At 34.6% G+C, this 22,204-nt stretch overlaps 2 long non-coding RNA genes across 2 annotated transcripts; both read left to right on the top strand.

Annotated features, from left to right (window-relative positions):
- Positions 1 to 15,827: 15,827 nt before the first annotated feature.
- LOC128193619 (uncharacterized) lies at positions 15,828 to 17,352 on the top strand. Its single transcript, XR_008244971.1, has 3 exons — positions 15,828 to 16,091; positions 16,463 to 17,006; positions 17,273 to 17,352. It is a non-coding gene; the product is annotated as an uncharacterized LOC128193619 (long non-coding RNA).
- Positions 17,353 to 18,660: 1,308 nt separating this feature from the next.
- LOC128193443 (uncharacterized) lies at positions 18,661 to 19,128 on the top strand. Its single transcript, XR_008244662.1, has 3 exons — positions 18,661 to 18,749; positions 18,829 to 18,948; positions 19,034 to 19,128. It is a non-coding gene; the product is annotated as an uncharacterized LOC128193443 (long non-coding RNA).
- Positions 19,129 to 22,204: the final 3,076 nt, after the last annotated feature.

The following is a 22,204-nucleotide window of genomic DNA, read 5'->3' as shown; positions in this document are numbered from 1 at the left end:
CAACAAGAGCTGTATAGATCCAACTGTGGAAAACATTTCACTGCTTGATCAGATCTGGAGGATGAAGCAGTTCGTCCTTAAAATTTCATCGCTGGATCCCGAGGCGAAAAACATCTCCCTGATTGTCCAAGTTTGGCAACTGCCACCATAATCCAGGGGAGTTTTCTTTTTCTTTCTTCCCCGTTTTCCTACTTTTATTGCATTTGTCCTTTATCTGTTTACTGTTTTAATTGATGATCTTATGCTTAGAACTCATTTAGGACATTGTAGTTTAAGTGTGGTATGGGGGAGATTCTGAATTTTTCTTTCTTTTTTTTGTTTGTTTTTCCTTTCTTTCTTAGTTTGCGAATTGTTATCCTAAAAAAAAAAATTTCAAAAAAATTGTTTTGCGTAGTCCATGATTTTTTTCAGCCCTCAGTTTCTTATTATTTCATACCAATAATTCATTGAAAATTTTGTTTATCATTTTCGCTTCAGATCTCATTTTTTTTTCAATTTTCCTTATTTTCCTTCATTTTAAATATAATTTCTTAGTTGTTTCATACTGATAACTGATTGAAAATTTTGTTTAGACTAAGAAAGATTTCATTCATAAGAGCAAAAATTACAGTAATGGAGGTAAGGAGATTAAACAGATCTGAAAAATAAAATTGCAGTAGATATATATGAAAATAAAGATGTTCGGGGTTCGATCAATAATGATCGTTAATATTACAGACCAAATAAAAAAAAATAAAATAAAATAACACAATAAAAAATACATAAGGGCAATTTCAGTCTCCTTGAGGAGACTACTCGTCGGCCGAGGGCAGTCGCAGGGAGAGTTCGACAGAAGGAGGTTTCAGCTGGAACCGAAAAAGGAGCAGGGATCTCAACTTTGACTGGAACCGGAGGGATCGGAAAGAGATCGAGTGTCACCCGATCTGGCACTGGCGGCGTTGTCCTTGAAAGATCTAAAAAAAATAAAAATAAAAACAAAAAAATTAGAAAAGTTAAAAAACCAAAAAATATAATAAATAATAAAAAAATAATGCATTTTTCTTACCATCCATGAAAGGCGGCAGGAGGGGAATTGGAGAGTAGGATGTAGTGGCGGCGCTTCGTTTCAGGCATCTCTATTTCTCGCGGTATCCATAGTTTTGGAACCAGCAGTAGACGCTATACTCCCCGATCTCCCCATAAACCCTAAGCTTTGTCGCGATTTCATAAACTTGTTCTCTGTTCGGGTTTCTTATCCCAAACGCGAAAAGTGCCTCCAGTAAGGCTACCTGTTCTCTAGTTGGAGCCCATCGTTTATACGCTATCTTGTCCTGAACTTCGTGATTTGTTATGTTTTGATTCATTTTTTCTAAAAAAAAAAAATAATATTAGTTTTTCTTTTAACTATGGTTTGTCCATTTTCCAGTTTTAGGTCCATCAGTTTTGTCCAGTTTTAGGTCCAGGTCCTCGCAAAGGGTCCTAACGGATCTAGGTCCAATGTTTTGTCCATATTTTGTTTTTAGATTAATTTTTAGTTTTTTTAGTGTGCATAATAATAAGAAAAAAGGAAAAGCAGAAAAGAAAAAAAAATAATAAAGGAAAGCATAAAAAAAAAACAACATAAACTGGAAAGCAGGGCAAGGGAGAGGGAACGAAAACAGGAAAGCGTAAAAGAAAATTAACGACAAGGGGAAGAAACAAAGGATGGAAGAACGAAAATCATAAAGGAAAGCAGTGAAGGAAGGAAAGGGAGATCCAATGTGAAGAGGACTTACTTGGAGAAGAAGGGCTTACAGAAGCTCGTCGCAGATCTCAGACTCTTCAGAAGGCATTGGGGTAGAGGCTCCGCGCAGATTCCAGACGCTAAGAGGAGAGAGAAGAGAGAGAAAGAGGAAGTTAGAGAGAGAGTGGGCAGGTCGGGAAATGCCGCTCGAATGCCGACGAGTAGCCCATTTATAGCCAAAAATTTTCCACTGTAGCAACAGTTCCGGTCATTGCCACCGAAACTGTTGTCACAGTACCGGTCATCCTTTTCAAAAAAAAAATTTTAAAAAATTTTAAAAAATAAAAATAAAAATAAAAAAATAAAAATAAAAATAAAAATAGAAATAATAATAATTATAACGGTAGCATCTACTGATGGATGCTTCTACAACATCTACTGATGGGTGTTAGGTGATTGGGCATCTGCTGATGGATGCCAATAAAAATATATTAGCATCTATTGATGGGTGCTAGGTGATTAGACATCTGCTGATGGATGTCATTGACAACATCTACTGATGGATGTTACTGAAAAATTTCTTCCCATTTCCCTACCTTTTATTGCACTTGTCTATATTATTTGACTGCTCTAAAATTGATAATCTGATGATTGTAACACACTGAGGACATTGTGTAATTTAAGTGTGGTCTACTGGGGGAAATTCTGATTTTTCTATTAGTTTCTGTTAGTTTGTATTTTGTGTGTTAAATTTTTTGTGTTTTAAGTTGTTTTTAGTGTGTCTTGTGTGCAATTTTACATTTTTCTCTTGATTTCTGGACTTTGTCTAAGTTGTAGATTTTTCCTTCACGTACTTAATACTTATGGTTTGACATCCTTGCTTTTCTCTGCTTGGAAGATGATTATGATGTTTGAGAGGTTGATTGATTGTGACAGAAATTACCCTGTGCGAGATTTGAGCCATTTTATTTCTTTCTTGTGTGTGATATGTCTCTTAATTGCTTGCACATGTGCCTTGGCTTGACTCTTGTTGTTAACTCTTGATTGATATGCATGTTTGGAAATGATAAAGGCATTTTTATTTCTTGAGCCTCTTTAGCCAAATAAGCCTATCCTGGTATTATCCTTTGATAACCCTTTTGAGCCTATACTTCCCTATTTCTTTGTTTTAAAGCTCATACACTCGACCTAAGTGAAAAACCATGATTACCTTAACCTTAGGAAATTTTGGAGCTTTGGAAGTGTTTTGGGAATAAGTGTGGTCTCCCTGGGGATTCTGATAAATTGGCTAGTTGGTTCCTCATCTTGTCTTATTTTTGGAAATATGATCCTGTTGAGTGATAAAGAAAGAAAAGAAAAGAGGCAGGATGAAAAAAAAAACAATTTTGTGAATAATGGAGTCAAGAAGAGGATTGAATTAGAGGTTTGGGTGTGATTTGACTATGTTTGCACTTGTTCCCCATTGCTCCTCTATTTCTTGTGGTTTGTAGCTACTTATCCATATTTATCCTCCCGTGTCCTTGGCCCCATTACATCCGTGAAAGACCTTTTGATTTAAACATGCATATGTTTCTGAGTGTTGATTTTAGAGGCTTGCCAAGTCTGTTTGTTGCTTGTTTTCTTGAGTGCATCGAGCTGATATTATTATTTACCTTAGACACTTGAGAGAAACATTGTTTGTGCATCTGTGAGGTTTTGTTATTTTTGATTCACCTCTTAAGCTGATTAATCGTTTTGCCATGTTTTGAATTGCTTGGATAATTTCATGAGTATCTGTTTTCTTTGATTCTGTGATAGATATTGTCTACTACTTTTATATGTCCAGATTTCTTGAGAATTGTGTAAATTCTGTTTAATTTTCTTGCGAAATTTTATTTTCTGTGTGTTAAGTTTGTGTCACTTCCCTCATATCCTTTAAACTATTCCTTGATCTGCGTCTTGATTTTGCCCAGGAGTGCAAAAGACTAAGTGTGGTCTATTTGATGAGTCGATATTTTATCAACTTCACTTAGCTTATTGTATCGGAATTAATCGAGAAACTGTGCTTAACTGTCCAGTATTTTTCCATTTTTGCTAATTGTGCTTAATTTGATCAGAAATTCTTATTTTAATTAATTTGAATTATCTGAGCTTATTATTTTGCATTATTAATTACGGGAAAATTTTGGATAACTTTTTGGGACATTTGAAGGCTAAATGAAAAATAACAATTGAGCCAATTTCATCTTAACCATTTCAATTTTCGCTGGTTGCTGCGTGAATTTTGTGTCAACTTGTATTTCTTCGTTCGAGTTTAGTTCTTATCCGTTTTCAATGCAATTTTTTTTCATAGTTTCGTATGGATGTCTATTTTTACGTATAGTTTTTACTTTGTTCAAATTCATTATGTGTTGTTCCCAGTAAATGTTTTACTCCTCTGTGTCAGTCCAGCAAAGGAAAGAGGTAAGGTCTTGGCTTGATTCAACTTAGGAAGCACACATGCAACCTTGAGTGCTCCATTACCTTGAGTGCTCCATTACCTTAAGTGCTCCATCCATCACCTTAAGTGCTCCATGCATTACCTTGAGTGCTCCATCCATCACCTTAAGTGCTCCATGCATTACCTTAAGTGCTCCATGCATTACCTTAAGTGCTCCATGCATTACCTTAAGTGCTCCATGCATTACCTTGAGGGCTCCATCCACTAAGGAATTCATCATCATTTTGCAACTAAGGGGAGAGTTAAATGGGAGGAAGTGCATGGCTATAAGAAGGGAGAAGAAAATTTTCAAGGAGGTGAGTAGTGTAGTGTAGAGTAGGAGTAGAGAACTTGGTCTTAATGAGAGTTGGTGGTGTGTGAAGGAGAGGAGGAAGCTGGACAGCAGGGGGCTGGACATTTTCCAGCAGAGGGCTGGACAGCAGCTGGACAGCAGCTGGACAGTAGGGGCTACAGCAGAGGAGAACGCACAGTACAGTGATGGAAGGCTATGGTTGAGCAGTGTGCAAATTAGGTTTCAATTTAATTTTCTTTGTTGTAATAATTTCATGCACAATTTAAATTCAATGCAAAGTTTGGTTTAAATTTCTGTTTCTAAATTACCATATTTGTTTTACTGTTTTTATTTTACTGCTGTAATTTAATTTCTGCTGTACTTTAATTCCTGTATCCAGCTTTCTATAATTGAATCTTTGTTGTTGTTTTTATTTCTTTTGCATGTTGATTATTTTACTGTAATTTTATTTTTTCTGTATTTTACTGCAGTAATTTTCATTCTGTTTTTACTGTTTTCGAAATTTACTGTTTTTCTGTATTTTTTGTTTTCTGTATTTTCATTTTCTGTATTTCACTTTTACTGTTTTACTGATTTTGAAATTCTGTATTTACTGTACTGCTGTAATTCTGTACTGCTGTAATTTATTGTTTTCTATTTTTTACTGTTTTCTGTATTTACTATTTTCTGTATTTATTACTTTCCGTATTTTCGTTTTCAGTATTTTCGTTTTCTGTATTTTAGTTTTCTGTTCCAGATTTATTTTTACTGTTTCATGTTACTATATTTTCATTTTTACTGTTTTCTAAAATTTACTGTTTTCTGTTTTTACTGTTTTTTGTATTTACTATTTTTTGTATTTTCTATTTTTCTATATTTTCGTTTTTACTGTTCCAGATTTATTTTCACTGTTTCATGTTACTGTATTTTCGTTTTTACTGTAGCAATTTCGTTTTTACTGTTTTAAATTCGTTTTACCGGTTTAGTTTAATTTTCACCGTAATTTAATTTTTCTGTGTATAAAAACACAAAAACAATCAAAACCCCCCCTTCTGTGTTTGATCCGAGACTGAACCAACAATTTGGTCCTTGAGAAACGACCTATGAGTCACTTTCCTTGTCTATACTGCATTTCTTTTATGCTCAACTTTTGTGAGAGGTGCGACCCGCTCATCAGTATTGAAGGTAATAATCATTACCTCAATCCAGTCATCTGTAATGGCAGCTCGAATGATGGTCTTAATCCAAGACATCACATAGTAGCCACATTCTCATGAATATAGCTGCTTGTTACACTAAAATGAAAAATTAAATAGTCAAACATTTAAATTATTCAATAACATAGAAAATGAATTAAAATTATAAATGACTCACGAAGAAAATAAATTTGATAACATCCAAGCATACATCATAGTTGTTTTGCAACGGGGAATGAGCTATATTTTTTCCCTTATATAGAATGACTTTTCAACCCGCAAATTAAATTTGGGTCAGTGATTTCAAAATCTAATTAAATTTGGGTTAGTGGTTTCAAAATTTGGAGAAATTGTCATGTACACCTCCTTAACTAAATCTCCTTAACTAAATGACCATGAAAAAACATGTTATGTTCATTCGTTTACTGAATTGTGTCACTTTTTAATTTTCGGCACCACTGGTCATCATTTATGTCACTTAAACAAATGTTTCATTATAGTGTATTTCCTGTCTCTAATGATGTCTTGATATAATAAGTTTTGTTTTAAACACTCTATTTTCTTCTAAGTGATGCTTTATTTTGTATACACATTTATTTTCGAGAGCTTTCTCAAGTAACAATTTATTTTAATTAATTTACTACAATTCACATTTTTATAAACACTTCATTCGTCATCTTTTGTTCTCTGTTTTATCTTTATTTTGATTCCTTCAACATTCGCACATGATACTACGGCAGGGATGGCAACGGGTCAGGTCGGACACGGATAGTGCCTACCCGCAATCCGATCCATAAAAAAAAATCATACCCACAACCCGCCTTGCAACCCGCACGGGTACCCGCATAAAAAATACCCACGGGTACCCGCAAAAAATTAAAAAAATATATTTTATACATTTTTTAAATAAAATTTAAATAAATTTACAAAAAAAAATATATAATATAATATAAAGTAAATTAAATATAAATTAAAATTTAATTTAAATTAAATTTAACCTAATAAAATATAATTTTATTTTATTTTTAATTAAATTTAACTCAAAATAATAAAAATTAATATATTTTTTTTTATTTTTTACAGGTAGCGGGTACTTGCGGGACGAATAGTTTAATACCCGTATCCGACCCATTTAGAAGCGAGTATTAAAATATCCGCTAGCCGTTATCCGCGAGTATTTAATACCTACGGGCACGGGTTTTTTTGCCAACCCTACTCAATACTCTCTTACAGTTTAGAAGTTTAGACTAAGGCGGTTTAAATACTTCTTTTTCCTTTCATCTTATGTATTGCCTTTTAATTTTATTAACTTTAAAATATTGACTTATACTGTTACTGTTTTATGGATTATTTTTTATATAAAATTGTCATTTAATCTAAAAATTAAGTTATCTTTTTTCTCACAAGTCTTTGGATATGTCCATTGATTGGAATAGAATTATTGCCCTAAGACTTTTCACGATTTGATTTATTCTACAAATACCAAATTTGTGTTCATACTATAAAACCCATACCGTTTCATTTGATAGCAATTTCATTGTGGATGCCATGTAATTTATAGTTTATTTTAGGCATCACATAAATTAAGTTATTACTTTATGTAAATTGAATAGATATTTTGATTTTAAAAAAACATTAATCCACAATAAATTTTATCCGAAAATTTTCTGTTTACGAGTTTTAATTATAATAGATATACATATATTTAACTAATTAAATATTATTTAGGAGTTGGAGTGACATTTATGGCAAGGACTTGGAAAATTGTAAAGTAAACCCATCACATAAGCATGGTATGACAAACAATGAAAAGTATTAGTGTATAATGAGCCTCAAATTTAGATGACTACAAAACAGAAAAACACAGTGATTTGAACGGGAAATAGAACACTTATAAACTAAAATAATTCAAATATAATGCAAAAATAGTTAAAATTAAAAATATACCATCATGTGTTTAATAAATAATTTTTCATGCAAAACAAATGGTGAATATAAAATAGAAATTGTCTAGAAAGGATCCAACTGATATATCTTCATATGACATAATCATTGTTACAGTAGAAATTAACAAGGTTTACAAATTTTCATATTTGAAAAAGTAACAAAGAATTGTTGTTGTTGTCTTAAATATTAATTAAATTATATTTTGTTGTCTTAGAAAAAAGGAAGTTTCCTTTTTTATTTGTTAATATTTCTTTATAATTTGTAACTAAGACAATTTACCATGTCCAACTTATGACCTATCTCGATTTTTATTATTTAAATAATTTTTTTCGTAGAACTTAAAAAATTTATAAAACAAAATTAAACAAAATAATTTCACAAATTTTTATAAAAAATCACAAAATATAAAATTTCCTAATGGTATTTATTTTATATAATGTTTTATTTCTACATGGAAATAAATAACGTTATTTTTTAGTGATATGTAAACGGTTGGACTGTCTAAATTTGAACTCTTTCTATTGCAAATATTACAACTTGTTAAGAGACAATTGCCTTGCGAAATGCATTTTCAGAGTACTTTTTTAATTTTATTTTCTTTAGATTATTAGTTTATAATTCTGTCACTATTTTTTAAGGAAACATTTGATCGATTATTTTTCATATAAAATTGTCATTTAATCTAAAAATTCCAAGTTAATTTTAGTTACGTTTCTTTTCACAAGTCTTCGGATAAGTCAATCGATTGGAATAGAATTATTGTTCCAAAAAATTTCCCACCATTGATAATGAGGAAAGTGACAAAGGTGGAAAAGTGGAGGCTTCCCATGTCATTTCATTTGAATAAAGACCAATGTCTAATTTTCCAATAATGACTACATTTATTGAAGTTTCCTTTGTAATTTGGCAATATTTTTTACATTTTGTCCCATTATCCCAAATTAATTTACTATAATAAAGTCATTTGCTACTAATATGAGATGACAATATTATAGGAATAAGATAGAAATGGTGACATAAGCTTTCACCATTAAAATATTTTCTTAATATTTAGTGAAACTTACAAATTTTTAATTTTCATAGAACTTTCTTAATTTTGTTTTCAAATAGGAAAACATTTTTTTAATAACTCATTTTTGTCAACTTTTTGACAACGCCAAGTGGCGGCATTTGATTGGTCTATTTTAAATAATATTTTCAAAAATGAAATTTTATATAGAGGGTGTTTTGGGAACGAATTTTGTTTCACGGGTTCTGAAATATCATTTCGAAGATGGGTTCATCTTCTTCCTCTCAACAACTTGAAATCTCTCTCTATTTCAAGTCTCTCTCTCACAGTTGTCTCTTGGTTTCCTATCGTTCTCATCGACCACCGTGACATCCACCGAAATCTCTCTTCTCTATTGGTTGTCTTCTTCATCTCTCTTGTCTCATTTTGTTTTCGCATTTTTGCATTGTCTCCCTCTCACAATTTGCTCTTGTTTTCTCATCCATTGGGACATCGAAAGTGACCTCTCCCAACATTGCTCCACCAGTGTCTCTACCTCTCTCGCCCTCTCCATCAACGAGAAAAAATGTCTCCTTTCTCCAAGGTTTGGACTTTGTTCAATGAGAAAAGGAGTTTTTCGTAGTATCGATAAATAAAATCAATCATCCATCTAAACAAATGGAATAAATCACGTAAAAACACACCCAAAATCATCCAAAAAGACATAAAAAATTACCTTAGGGAGTTAAGTTCTTCCAACTAGCAAGTAACGTATTATTTTTTGTACAAACCATAAATTAGCCCCTAGTAGTCGATTACAGGGACCCTGTAATCGATTACCAAGGCAAAACTTGGGCAAAAACGGTCATAAACTTCACCTACCTTGGTTCAAAAACATATACGGGCTTTGACCTTTGCTGACTATTATAATCATAACTTTTCCTACAGACGTCCAAATGATGTGATTCTTTTTTTATTAGAAAATATACTCAAAAAGCTTTCCAATGACTACTAATTTGTAATTTTTGAACATCTGAGTAGGTACAGTTAATTCCTTAAAGTTAACGTTATATATATTCCCACCACCTTTGACCTTTGCTGGTTGTTTTACTTTTAACTTTCTCCACCGAACTCCAAATGAGTTGATTCTTTTTTTATTACAAAATAGACTCAAAAAGATTTGCAATGACTACTAATTTGTAATTTTCCCATCTAAAATAAGAAACATGAAACAATAACTTGAAAGTAAACTCATTTAGGAAGCTTAGAAAAACGATTTTTGGGAAATTAACTACAATATAGTGGTCTAAAAATTATGGGTTGGTATTCATTTAAAATCTCTTTGAGTCTAGATTCCAACAAAACAAGAATCAACTCATTTAAAGTTTGGTGAAGAAAGTTATTAGCAAACCAACCAGCAAAGGTCAGAGGTGGCAATAATGTACAAAACGTTAACTTTAAAGAATTAACTTCACCTACTCAGATGTCCAAAAATCACAAATTAGTAGTCATTGGAAAGAGTTTTGAGTCTATTTTCTAATAAAAAAAGAATCACATCATTTCGAGGTCTGTGAGAAAAGTATGATTAAAATAGTCAGCAAAGGTCAAAGTTGAAAGCATGTTATCTCACTCAAACTGCAATTGGGGAGTTACGTTCCCACAGTTAGGTACTGTAGTACAAGTTTTTGTACAAAACCAAATTTTTTTTCTTGTAATCGTTTACAGGGTCTTTGCAATTGATTACAAGGGACAAAATGACCTACACTTGTTTCAGGACTTCACCTAACTTGGTCATCACACAAACATTGGGTCTGTCGTCCACCATGAACTGCCCAAACCTCAGTTTTGAGGCTCTACTCACACTTGAACACTAAAAACCACTAGTAAAAAAAGGGGATTAGAAAGCGCTATATACGCTTCGGTTTAAGCAAACCCAAAGCGTATAAAAGCGCGGTGGCATAAGGGTAAATATAGCTAACGTATATGCTTCGGTTGCTCCAAACCCGATGCCTAAAGCATGCTACTAACTCAGTTCTACGCCAAACCGAAGCATAAAACTCTGCCCAAACCCGCTACACCTGCCAGCTGATGTGACTTCCAACCTCTGATGGGTGTTACTAACTCGGTTTCCGTGAAACCGATGCCTAAAGAAAGCTACTAACTCGGTTCTAGGCAGAACCGAAGCATATGACTCTGCTTTAGACCTGCCACCTGCCAGACCTGCCATGCTACTAACTCGGTTCTAATGAAAACCAAGGCGTAAAACTCTGATCCACCTGCATTGTACTTTCAACCTCTGACGTACATGGTTTGGGCCTCGGTTTGTTGAAGGACCGATGTTGTTTCTTTGTTTTATCTAGTGTTTATGCCACGGTGGGATTGTTGACCGAATTGGTAAGGTTGTTATGCCTCGGTTAAATGGAGAACCGAGGCAGTAACATGTTTAAATTTCTTTCGCGAACAGAATCACTTGTGCTCATCTTTTTCTCAGCGCGAGTTACAGAAACCCTTGCTTCCATCTCTGTTTGCTTCCATTGCGTTTGCTCCCATCGCCGGTGACCGCCATTTGTCGTCGTCGTCTCGTCCTCTCCGTGTGGTCAGCACCTCCAAGTGCTTTGGTTGTTTCCTCCACAACGTTTGGAGCGACGATTTGGCATCTTTGCTTCCATCTCCGCCGCTGGTGCTTCTCAGTTTTGGGTGGCTGCTGCCTCTGCCTCTGCTTCCATATCCGCTGCCGGTGCTTCCATTTTTGTCGCGGCTACCTCCATTTTCAGTCTCGCCAAGCTTGCTGCCACGCTCCCAGGTACTTGAGGGTCCTAAAAGTATCTCTATCTTCATTGCTTATGTAGAAAAATTATCCTAATTTTTCTTAATTTTGCTAATTTTTCTTAATTTTGCTAATGGTCATTCATCCAAATCAATTGTGGTATCGATAAAGAAAATTTGGCATGAAAAAGGAGCATGTAGTTAACCAAATCAATGAATAAGTTAAACTTTAAAATTTTCACATTGTAGATAAAAAATGAAAAGAAGTGATTTTGAATATATACAATGATGATAGAAAATTGATGATTACATTAAATGAAGGGGATTTAATTAGAGATATATATTCTTAAAATTTTCTGATATGCTTGAATATACTGTTTGGTTCAATGTATTACATGTTGCATATGTAATTATTTGTTTGCTTGAATATATATTGTTGTTGTGAATTAGTCTTAGTTTCCCGTTTAAGATTCAGTACAAAAATTATTTACTATCTCTAGATTTTTTGAACAAACGTACTTTTTACAAATGAAAATAGAGGAGATGGTAATAATAATTTACAAGTATTGAATCTTGAATTGTCCGGTTGGACAGTTTAAGAAGAGTAATAACTTTTTCATAGTTTATTATAACATATCAATTTTATTATACATGTCTTAAATTTCATGAAAATTTGTCGTTGTGTTTGGTATTGATCTTCGGGTGGATATTTGATTGTGATTTATAATCACTTTCATTTCTTGTAACCTGAAGACCAATGCGAAATGCTGGCAAAATTTCGTGAAATTTAAGATATGTTGTTTAAAATTGATATGTTTAATAAACTAAAAAAAGTGAATCTTCTTGAATGGGATAGGGTCACACCTTGAATACAAACACGATCAAAGTGATCATTCAAGATTATTGAAATTGTGTAAACAATTTCAGTAAACATGCGTACGGATAGAGGGTGGATTAATTTACCACGCATCAACACTGAGTACGAGAGAGGGGTAGAAGAATTTATAGAGTTTGCGCAACGTAATGCGAGTACAAGTGGTGATGATGAAGTCAAGTTCAGATGTCCCTGTGTGAACTCTTTGAATGGGAGGAAGTTGAACGCAACTGATATTAGGGAACATCTTATCTGTGATGGTTTCATACGAAGTTATACAACATGGATATGGCACGACGAATTAACAGACTTTCCAACTGTCTCTCCAACTGAAAATGTATATGATTCCACAATGAATATGGAAGATCAAGCAGAAGAAGATAACTTAGAGGACATGATCCGCAATGTTGGCGTATAAGCTTTTGCCCAAGCGCATGTGTATGAAACGATGTCCACTGATGCGGAGACTCCTTTGTATGCGGGTTCAACTAAGTTCACATGGTTGTCAGCGGTGTTAAGGCTCGTGAATTTAAAGGCGGGCAATGGATGGAGTGATAAAAGTTTTACAGAATTGTTGTCGTTGTTGAATGAAATGCTGCCAGATGGAAATACGTTACCCACTCTTAATTATGATGCAAAAACAATTCTTTGTCCGATGGGTATGGAGTATAAACGGATAGATGCATGTCCGAATGATTGCATATTATATAGGAATGAAAATGAAGTTTTGATAAAGTGTCCAAAATGTGGGTTATCACGATACAAATCAAAAAACAACGGTGAAGATAGTGGTCACACAGAAAAGAATGGTTCTGCTTTGAAAGTAGTTTGGTACCTTCTACTAGTGGCCAAACTTAAGCGTTTGTTCACGAATCCCAAAGACGCTAAAAACCGAAGATGGCATGCAAATGAGAGAACAACTGATGGGTTGCGTCGTCATCCAGCTGATTCAATGCAATGGAAAATTATTGATCAAGAATTCCCCCAATTTGGTGAAGAATGTAGAAATCTTAGGTTTGGCTTAGCTACCGATGGAATGAACCCATTTGGTAATTTAAGTACCAATCATAGTTGTTGGACCGTTATACTGATAATTTACAAATTATCTCCTGGATTGTGCATGAAGAGAAAGTACATGATGTTGTCAATGTTGATATCTGGTCCAAAGCAGCTTGGAAATGACATCGATGTTTATCTCAGGCCACTAGTTGAAGACTTGAAGTTGTTGTGTTTTATGCAGAGATTACACATACACTATTTGAAATCATTGTGTTTTATGCAGAGATTTAATAGGACTGCTCCAATTCCAGATAAGTCACTTCAACTTGTGAGACAAGCACTGGCTAAATATGTAATTATTTATATAATAGTATGTAGTAGATATTAGGATATAGTAAGTTCTAAGTTTATGTTTCTAAGTTGTTTTATGCTTTTCTACATTATTATTAGTTTAACTTTGTACATTACATTGATTTATGCTTCAAACTTGATTTATGATTACATTGGATTGATTTATGCTTTTAAGAAGTTGATTTATGATTCAATTGAATGTATTTATGTTTTATTATAATTTTCATTCAAAATATACGTTTCTGGATTATTCTGGAATGTTTTGGCTGTAAATATATATGTAGGTATGTTTCTGTAGTTGGGAATGTTGCAGAAACATGCCTCATTGTTTTAAAAAAAAAACAAGCGTATATGCCTCGGTTCAGGTCATAACCGAGGTAGAAAGTCACCTTATTGCTTCGGTTATGGCCACACCAGAAGCAGAAAGTCTTGCGGATGAGAAAAAAAAACGGGCTCTATGGCCTCGGTTCACCTGAACCGAGGCATAAAGTCCTACGAAAAAAATTAAAAAAACCAAAAACTCTACTGCTTCGGTTAAGGTTGAACCGATGCCAAATCTGCTCTTTTTATGAGGACATGGATGCACGTCTTCATAATATCTGATTGCACATCTTTGAGAACCGCGTCTATAAGCAAAAATAACCACTGTCGTTTCTCCTAACTGTACTAGTGAACAAGTCTCATCCGTTGAAGAGTTATGAAAAAATTAAGAAAAATGTCTTGTGTTAGTGGTGTTCCCAACCCTGGGTCTTGCTGAACAAGTTTTTCTGCAAAACTAGATTTGTTTTCGTGTTATCGTTTACAGGGTTCTTGTAATCGATTACAAGTGACAATGGCCTACACTTATTTCAAGACTTCACCTAAGTTGGTCATCACACCAACATTGGGTCTGTCCTCCACCATGGACTGCCCAAACCTCAGTTTTGAGGCTCTACTCACACTTGAACACTAAAAACAAGTCTCCTCCATTGAAGAGATATGAAAAAATTAAGAAAAATGTCTTTGGTTAGTGGTGTTCCCACAACTGGGTCCTGGTGAACAGGTGTTTTGTATAAAACCAGCTTTTTTCGTGTAATTGCTTACAAAATACCCTGCAAATGCATGAAATTCAATAAAATTTTGTCAATTCCTCATTGTTAATGGATGATACTCAATCACATTGAACACATTGTTTTTAACATTCCAAACAACAACTCACTTGACAATGCTAATAGGGAAATGAATAACACTTTAAATAACATTCACAATAATTAATGCAAATCAAGATCCATCTTCATTAACATTAAATAAAAATGTTACAATACATTATTTTGTTCATATATGTACAATGATCTCTTACTTTTTATAATAACTAAACACACAAATCACTCATATTTCGCCCTAAGGGCTCTACTCGTGTATCGCTTTCATGATCTAACCCTCACAAACCTCTCTGTAATGGGTTGGTTGGTGTAAATGTCTCTCGTGTAAATGTGATGGAAAAGCATCAAGAAATCACATTGGACCTCTTACTAGAGCAATGGCTAGGAAGATTCAAGAAGAAGAAGGATCACCTAACATTTTACTTCTATGGAAGGTTACTTATAAAAATCCTTCTTCTCTTAACTAAAGCACTTATATTTTGTTTTGTAGGAATTAATAAATCTTGGAGACTATGATTGAGCCATCCAAGAAGTTAAATCAATAGAACCAAGCAAAGGAGCCAAAAAGGAGGTGCTTACGGCATGCACCAGCATTTTCCACGTGAATTTTGGCTGATTTGGAAGGAAGCATACACCTTGCTAGCTGAGCTGGAATGAGGCATGGACTTTGCTTGATCCAAATCTGAATATTTTTGAATTTAGGAGGGAATTAAAAACAGAATTTAGGCTCCTCCTCACCTATAAATAAGAGGGCATTTTCTTTGTATTGGGTTACTTTTGAGCTTAGTAAATTGCTGCTGAAATTCACTGCCAGCCCTATTGCTCTTGAGTCATTTATTCTCTCTACTTTCTCTTCCCTTTCCTCTAGCTTCCTTCCATTGTAAGAAGGCCTTCTGAGCTGTGAGGTTCCCACACATACTCATTCCACTCAAATACACCAACCATCAATCAATCTCACTCAATTTTCCGCTGCATCCACACTGCTGTTTTTCATCCACTACACCAATACTATTCTGGATTTTTTGAAGCTTTGTCTGCAAGGATCCGGTCATTCTAAGCATGGATAAGCTTCCATCAAAATGTCTCATTTTCGCCAACCCTACTTCTTTCCTGTGCCGTTTATCTACGTTTCTTGGATTTCAGTTCGCGTCTTGAAGCCTTCGCGTCTCGAACGTTGTTCTTCACGTTTTCTGCATTTCAAACAAGACGTGGAGTTCTCGCGCATGGAGCATGGCAAAGGAGGAGGTTTAGGTTCGGTTTTGGTAGAGAGGAAATGCAAGTTTCGGTGCCCAGGCGCGACCTCCATCCTTATTGCGCGTGGTGGGTACCACGGCGGTGACGTCTTCACGGCGCGGGGATGGGCTTCGCTAGATAGGGTTCGAATCATGCTCTTTTTTTTCTGATTCTTGTGATTTGGGGGTTAGCGTTTCGAAGGGGATTTTGAAAATTCTTGTTTTCTATAATTTATGAAAACTGGTGAACTTATCATTCTTCAAACCTAAACTTGTGGAGTGGTAGATCTTGAAAGTAGGCACTCTATTAGTGGCAGGCTTTTTGGACAGTTGGCTGATGATTTTGATGAATGTTCTTCTACTTCTACTCGTTAAGAGGATGGATATTGGATCGATGGAGTATAGCTGTAGATTATTTTACTTACTAAAATGCTTTATGTTTTATTAAATTCTCATATATTAATTTTGTTGTCTGTTCAAGTTGGATTCACTTTAGTCTCTCTTGTTGGTTGTAGGGAGGTACATGTTTCGACCATGGTGTTTGTATGCAAGAGCAACAATTGATCACTAGAACATTATGATGATCGAGTTTAATTAAGACAATAAAGATTTTTATCTCAACATGAAACTTTGCTCTGTTATCTTCACATGAAAGGCTTCAGAGGAATGAAAAGATTTACTTTTAGAACATATTTCAATTACAATATATAGGATTCGTACGTACTTCATTTCTTTGGTAACACCTAGAATAATATTAAAGTCAACAGTTCTAGACAGATTTGTATTAATGTAAAGTTTCAAACTTACCCCTACTTATGATCTTGGTGTCAAAAGTTTCATCCATAAAGCTATCTTCCCTTCTCTTTTACTTAAATATTTTTAATTAATTTTTTTAATCTCTTATTGATTAGCTCCTTCATCTTCTACCCAGATTAATTATATTATTTTTGTATGCAAGGGCTTTACAAGGAAACTAAGATGAAGTTGGTGTAAGGTGTGCAAACGGTGGGTGGTAGGAAGGTTTGGGAAGCAGTGGTTGGATATCCAGGGAAACTTTAGGTTCTATTATGTTGACATTCATTATTTTCTAAACTTTAGGTTCTATTATGTTGGTATTCATTATTTTCTTCGCAATTATTTTTCTGGCTAAACATTTTGGAGTGGGAGTTCTTGAAAATATTTTTCTACTTTTGTATTGGGAATATATTACTGAAACTTGAAAATTTTATCGAATTAATTAATTTCATACTTATATCAAGTTCTTAAAGGGGTTATGATAAACAAAGATGTGGTTATGATAAACATTTTTTTGCTTTGTTTTTCAGGTAATCATTTGCTTTCAGGACGCAAAAGATCATTGTAGGTAGGTGTCATTTCTTTCCTTATTTGAGAATATGATTAAGTCATGTGTTATAATTGATAATCATCTTAGTTATGGTTGAATTGTGATAATGTACTTTGAAAATTGATTGATGTTATATTGTATTAGGCTAGGCTCTTATCTACAGGTGAACTGTAGTCACTAAAAAAAACATTTATTACCGACAACCAAAATCCGTCGGAAACGTCAAAAATCCGTCGATAATGGCATTTTTCTGACGGATTACCGACGGGCCTAACTCCGTCGGTAATAACGTTGTCGGTAACCTTTACCGATGACTTTTTATGGCCGTCGGTAATTACCGAAGGACAAATCCATCGGTAATTGCTAAAAAATCCGTCGATATTTATCGAAGGAAAAATCCGTCGATAAATATCTCGATCTGGTTCATCTTCTTCCTCTTTCCCCTTTGTCTGTTGCCTCGAATTTTAATTTTTTTTTTTTATCAAACTTTCTTCATTCCTAAACCAAAACAACAATCCAATTCATTCCAAAACCAAAATCAAAGACTAAACTTAGGTTGTCCAATTGTTTTAGAAACCCTAAAATTAGGAAAAATCCTCAATTAATTTTTGAGCATCCATAGCAGCAGTGGCGTTCTCCTGGTGGCGCTCTCCCATGGCAGCGGTGACTCTCTCCAACGACAACAGTGGCGCTCTCCAAAGGCAACGGTGGCGCTCTCCAACGGCAGCGGTGGCGTTCCGCGTGGTTCTTCCACGACAGTAGTGGAGTTCTCCTATGGCAGTGGTGACACTCCAACGACAGCGGTGACGCTCTCCAATGGCAGCGGTGGCGCTCTCCAACGGCAGCGGTAGCGCTCTCCAACGGCAGCAGTGGTGCTCTCCAATGGCAGCGGTGACAGTATGGGAAGATGGTTGCACGAGAGTGAAAAATGGTTGCAGAGAAGGTGAGAAATGCTCTTGAAAGAAGAAATGACGATTTGTGAGAGATGAAAATGTAGTCTTCTTCGCACAGTGAGAGAGGAAAAATGGGCGGAAATTTTGTCGCTCTTTTTACCGACGGATTTACCGACGGATTTTGTTCGTCGGTAATTACCGAAGGCTTTACTGAAGGTCAAAATCCGGTTATAATCACTTTTTTTACATCCGTCGGTAATACATCCTTTACCGACGAAAATGATTTCGTCGATAAAGTTCCATCGGTAATTCCATGTATTTTTGTAGTGAGTAAACTATAGCTACCGCATCATATAAAACTGATGAAGTGTCTGCTCTCAGATATTCAATAATCTAGAATATAAAAATAATATTTTTCTTTTCAATTCTGAAATCATTTTTATCTATTGAGAGTAATCATTTTATTTTTTATGGTTGTAGCTTTCTTTGAAGTTTGAACTTGAACGTAACCATAACCCAACTAAAAGAAGCACAACTCCAAATCCATTTCATCTCCACACAGAGGTTCATGACTTTCCCATAGTTTGAAACTATAGTGTTTTTGATCTAGTTATTCTTATACCAACATTCTTAATCATTACAGGAAAGAGGTGCCGAGAAAGAGAAGAAATTGATCATGGAACTTCTACACAAAGAGTTGGAGGAGGAAATAGTAAGGATTCCCAAGGCTAATCCATACCCTTATACCACCGATTATCTTGTGGTACATAATTTTGTGGATCAACCTTTTTTGTCTTCGTTTGCTAGTTGAAAATTTTGATGAAGTGTACTATGAATATCATTTGCAGATCCCACCAAAACCATGATAGTTAGAAATTTGATTAACTGGTTGAATACCCAAATTTATATAAAGGTCCAAATTAATTGGTTGAGCACGATACCACACCTTACGTATCTGTAAGTTATTTCATTTGCATTCAACTCAGTTTATGCATTGATTGTTAAGATTCTAAAATGCTTTCACGGTAATAGCTCATGGGAAATGCTCTTTTTCTTTGATTTCAGTTTCAATTTTTTTCTTGTAGTTTCCATCAACCTTGTTTTCCTTCATTCTCCTATTGCTTTTTAGTGCTGGTTTGGTATCATTCTGAGAGCAGGAAGCACTTCAACCCCAAGTTTGAAAAATGTTTATTACTCGTTTTTTCTTCTTGTTATATTAATATATCTTTAGTACTAATGTGTGGTAATAGGCTACCAAGAGTTTCACTTCCCAAAATGGCAAGTCTATGATTTATTGCTAATGAATGCCACTTGGTAAAATGGTAGGTGGTGGTTTAAGTTGTTATAAAATGCAAGGATGAAATGATGTTGAATATATATGATGATTAAGGAACCATATCAAATGATGATGAAAATGAAGAACAAGAATAATGATGAAAATGAAGAACAAGAATGATGATAAAAATGAAGAACAAGAATGATGATGAAAATGAAGAACAAGCATGATAATTATTATTCAGAAAATTTTTTGATTTGTTATGTAAAAGATGTTTATTTTTAATTTTTAGGATTGAACATATATTATTTCTTAAGTTGAAAAATTAATTGTATTTAAAATTTTAGAGTTTCTTTTATATTATAATAATTACTTTTGGTTTTATATTATTCTGGTTTAATATTAAATATATTTTATATTAATCACATTAATCAAATAATTTGAATAATAAAAAAATTAAATTATTTTCATTATCGGCGGTTTCAAAACCCCAACTACATAAATCAGAAAATACCTGCGGTTTTTTACTAACTCACGCAAGTTCCGGCGGTTTTTCTGAACCCCACAAGTACCGACAGTTTCTGTAAAACCTCCGCTAAAAGCAGCAGTCTCTGAAAACCCCCGCAAAAAATGCTGGAAATTTTTGTGATGGTGATTTTTCCAGTGGTTTTGCCAACCGCGGGAAATGTATTTACCAGGGGTTAAAACCGCCGGTAATACTGAAAAAAACCCATGGTAAAATTCCTTTTTTTCGTAGTGGTACTATGTCCACCATCATCTTTATTGCTCTGTTTATTCTTCTCTTCAGCCAACTCTGCCTCCAAAGCAATAAAAGCACAATTAAACAAAACCCCAAAACCAAGAAATAAAACCCCAATTAAACAAAACACAAAACTAAAACCGAAAACCCAAAACAAAAAACCTAAAGCCAAACCCATAACGCATTTAAGAAAATGAAAAAACTCATTTACCTTGCTCAAACCACCAACGTCACCGGAAGATGTCATTGCGCACAATATTGTCAACGAGAGCTTTTGGTGCGTCCCATGAAATTAAGGAGGTTGAGAAAAAGCTTGGAAAGATGACGAAAATGGAGGGAGAACGAAAATGAAGAGAGAGACCCAAAATGAAGAGAGAGAGCGCAAAATGGAAAATATGAGAGAATGGAGAGAGATGACGAAGGCACAGGGGTAATTTTGGAATCAACAACTTCTGAACCTTAAGCCCCTTTCCACGTCACATTTTTGCATTAAATTTTTTTTCCAAATGGACCAATCTTGTACTGACACGTGGCGTTGTAAAAAAGGTTGCAAAGATGAGTTGTTAATATATCATGGGATCCTTTCAAATATTAACTTCCAATTCATTAATTATTTGTAAGGACGAGTTTGATGTTTTTTTTTCCATATAATATTGTCGTTCAAAATGAAAATACACAAGTCTTCTTCGAAGTCAATCGATGTTATTGAAATGCAGTAGAGTGAGAAGAATAGGTAATGAAGGAGTTGGTGTGTGTATAAATGTGGGTATTGGGAATGCTAAATTCACAACACATATCAATCTAACTCTATATTGTTCACTCTCTCTATTTCATGATCATGATGAATCTCAAAGTCATGATGTTTATGTTTGGGGTGAGTGTGGTGTTGTAGGTTGCCTATGGCCAACACCATATCAGATGCATTCCAAAGGAGAGGGAAGCACTGCTTCAATTCAAGGCTGCCATTGTTGATCCCTACGGCATGCTCTCCTCTTGGAACACTCCCGACTGTTGCCAATGGGAGGGGATTCGCTGCACCAACCTCACCACTCATATTATAAGCCTTGACCTTCATGGTGAACTTCATTATGAATCTCTTTCTCTTAGCCAATATAAGGTATATTGGCGTTACATCAGTGGAGAGATCCACAAGTCGTTAATGGAGTTGCGACAGTTACAGTATTTGAACCTCAATTTCAATTCTTTTCCGCACACTAATATTCCAGAGTTTCTTGGCTCACTTACCAACTTGAGATATCTTGATCTCTCTTCATGTCATTTTAGCGGACAAATTCCAACTCAGATAAGTTCTCTTTCTCATTTGAAATATTTGAATCTTGCTAGAAATTATTATTTGGAGGGTCCAATCCCTCCTCAACTTGGAAATCTCTCTCGGTTGCAGTATCTTGATTTCAGTGATAATTCTTTAAATGGAAATATACTTTCCCAACTTGGAAATCTCTCTTGGTTGCAGTATCTTGATCTCAGCTACAACTCTTCTGAAGGATACATTCCTTCCCAACTAGGAAGCCTTTCAAATTTGCATAAACTCTATCTTGAGGATATCATAATGCTCTCAAAATTGTCAGCAGTGATCAATGGTTATCTAATCTTAATTCTTTAACCCATCTTTCCTTCAATTCCATATCTAATTTTAACAGTTCTCCTAGCTGCCTTCGAACCATTGCCAAGCTACCAAAACTAAGAGAACTCAGTTTAATTGAATGTGGCCTTTCCGATCATTTCCTCCTTTCATTCAACCCTTCCAACTTCAACTTTTCTACTTCCCTTTCTGTCCTTAGACTTTCTGAAAACTCCTTCACGCAACCGATGATATTCCAGTGGCTGTTAAACACCACTTCCAACGTTGTTGAGCTTTACCTTAGCTCGAGTGTACCACGTCATATTGCTTTGACTTGACCATGAATTTTCTTGAGCGCATTGACCTCTCCTATAATGGGTTCAAGGGTAAGGATTTGAAAT

The sequence above is a fragment of the Vigna angularis genome, chromosome 8, assembly GCF_016808095.1.
Source record: "Vigna angularis cultivar LongXiaoDou No.4 chromosome 8, ASM1680809v1, whole genome shotgun sequence".
NCBI lineage: Eukaryota > Viridiplantae > Streptophyta > Magnoliopsida > Fabales > Fabaceae > Vigna > Vigna angularis.
The sequence above is the reverse complement of the archived record's forward strand: the minus strand, read 5'-3'. Positions and strand labels throughout refer to the sequence as shown.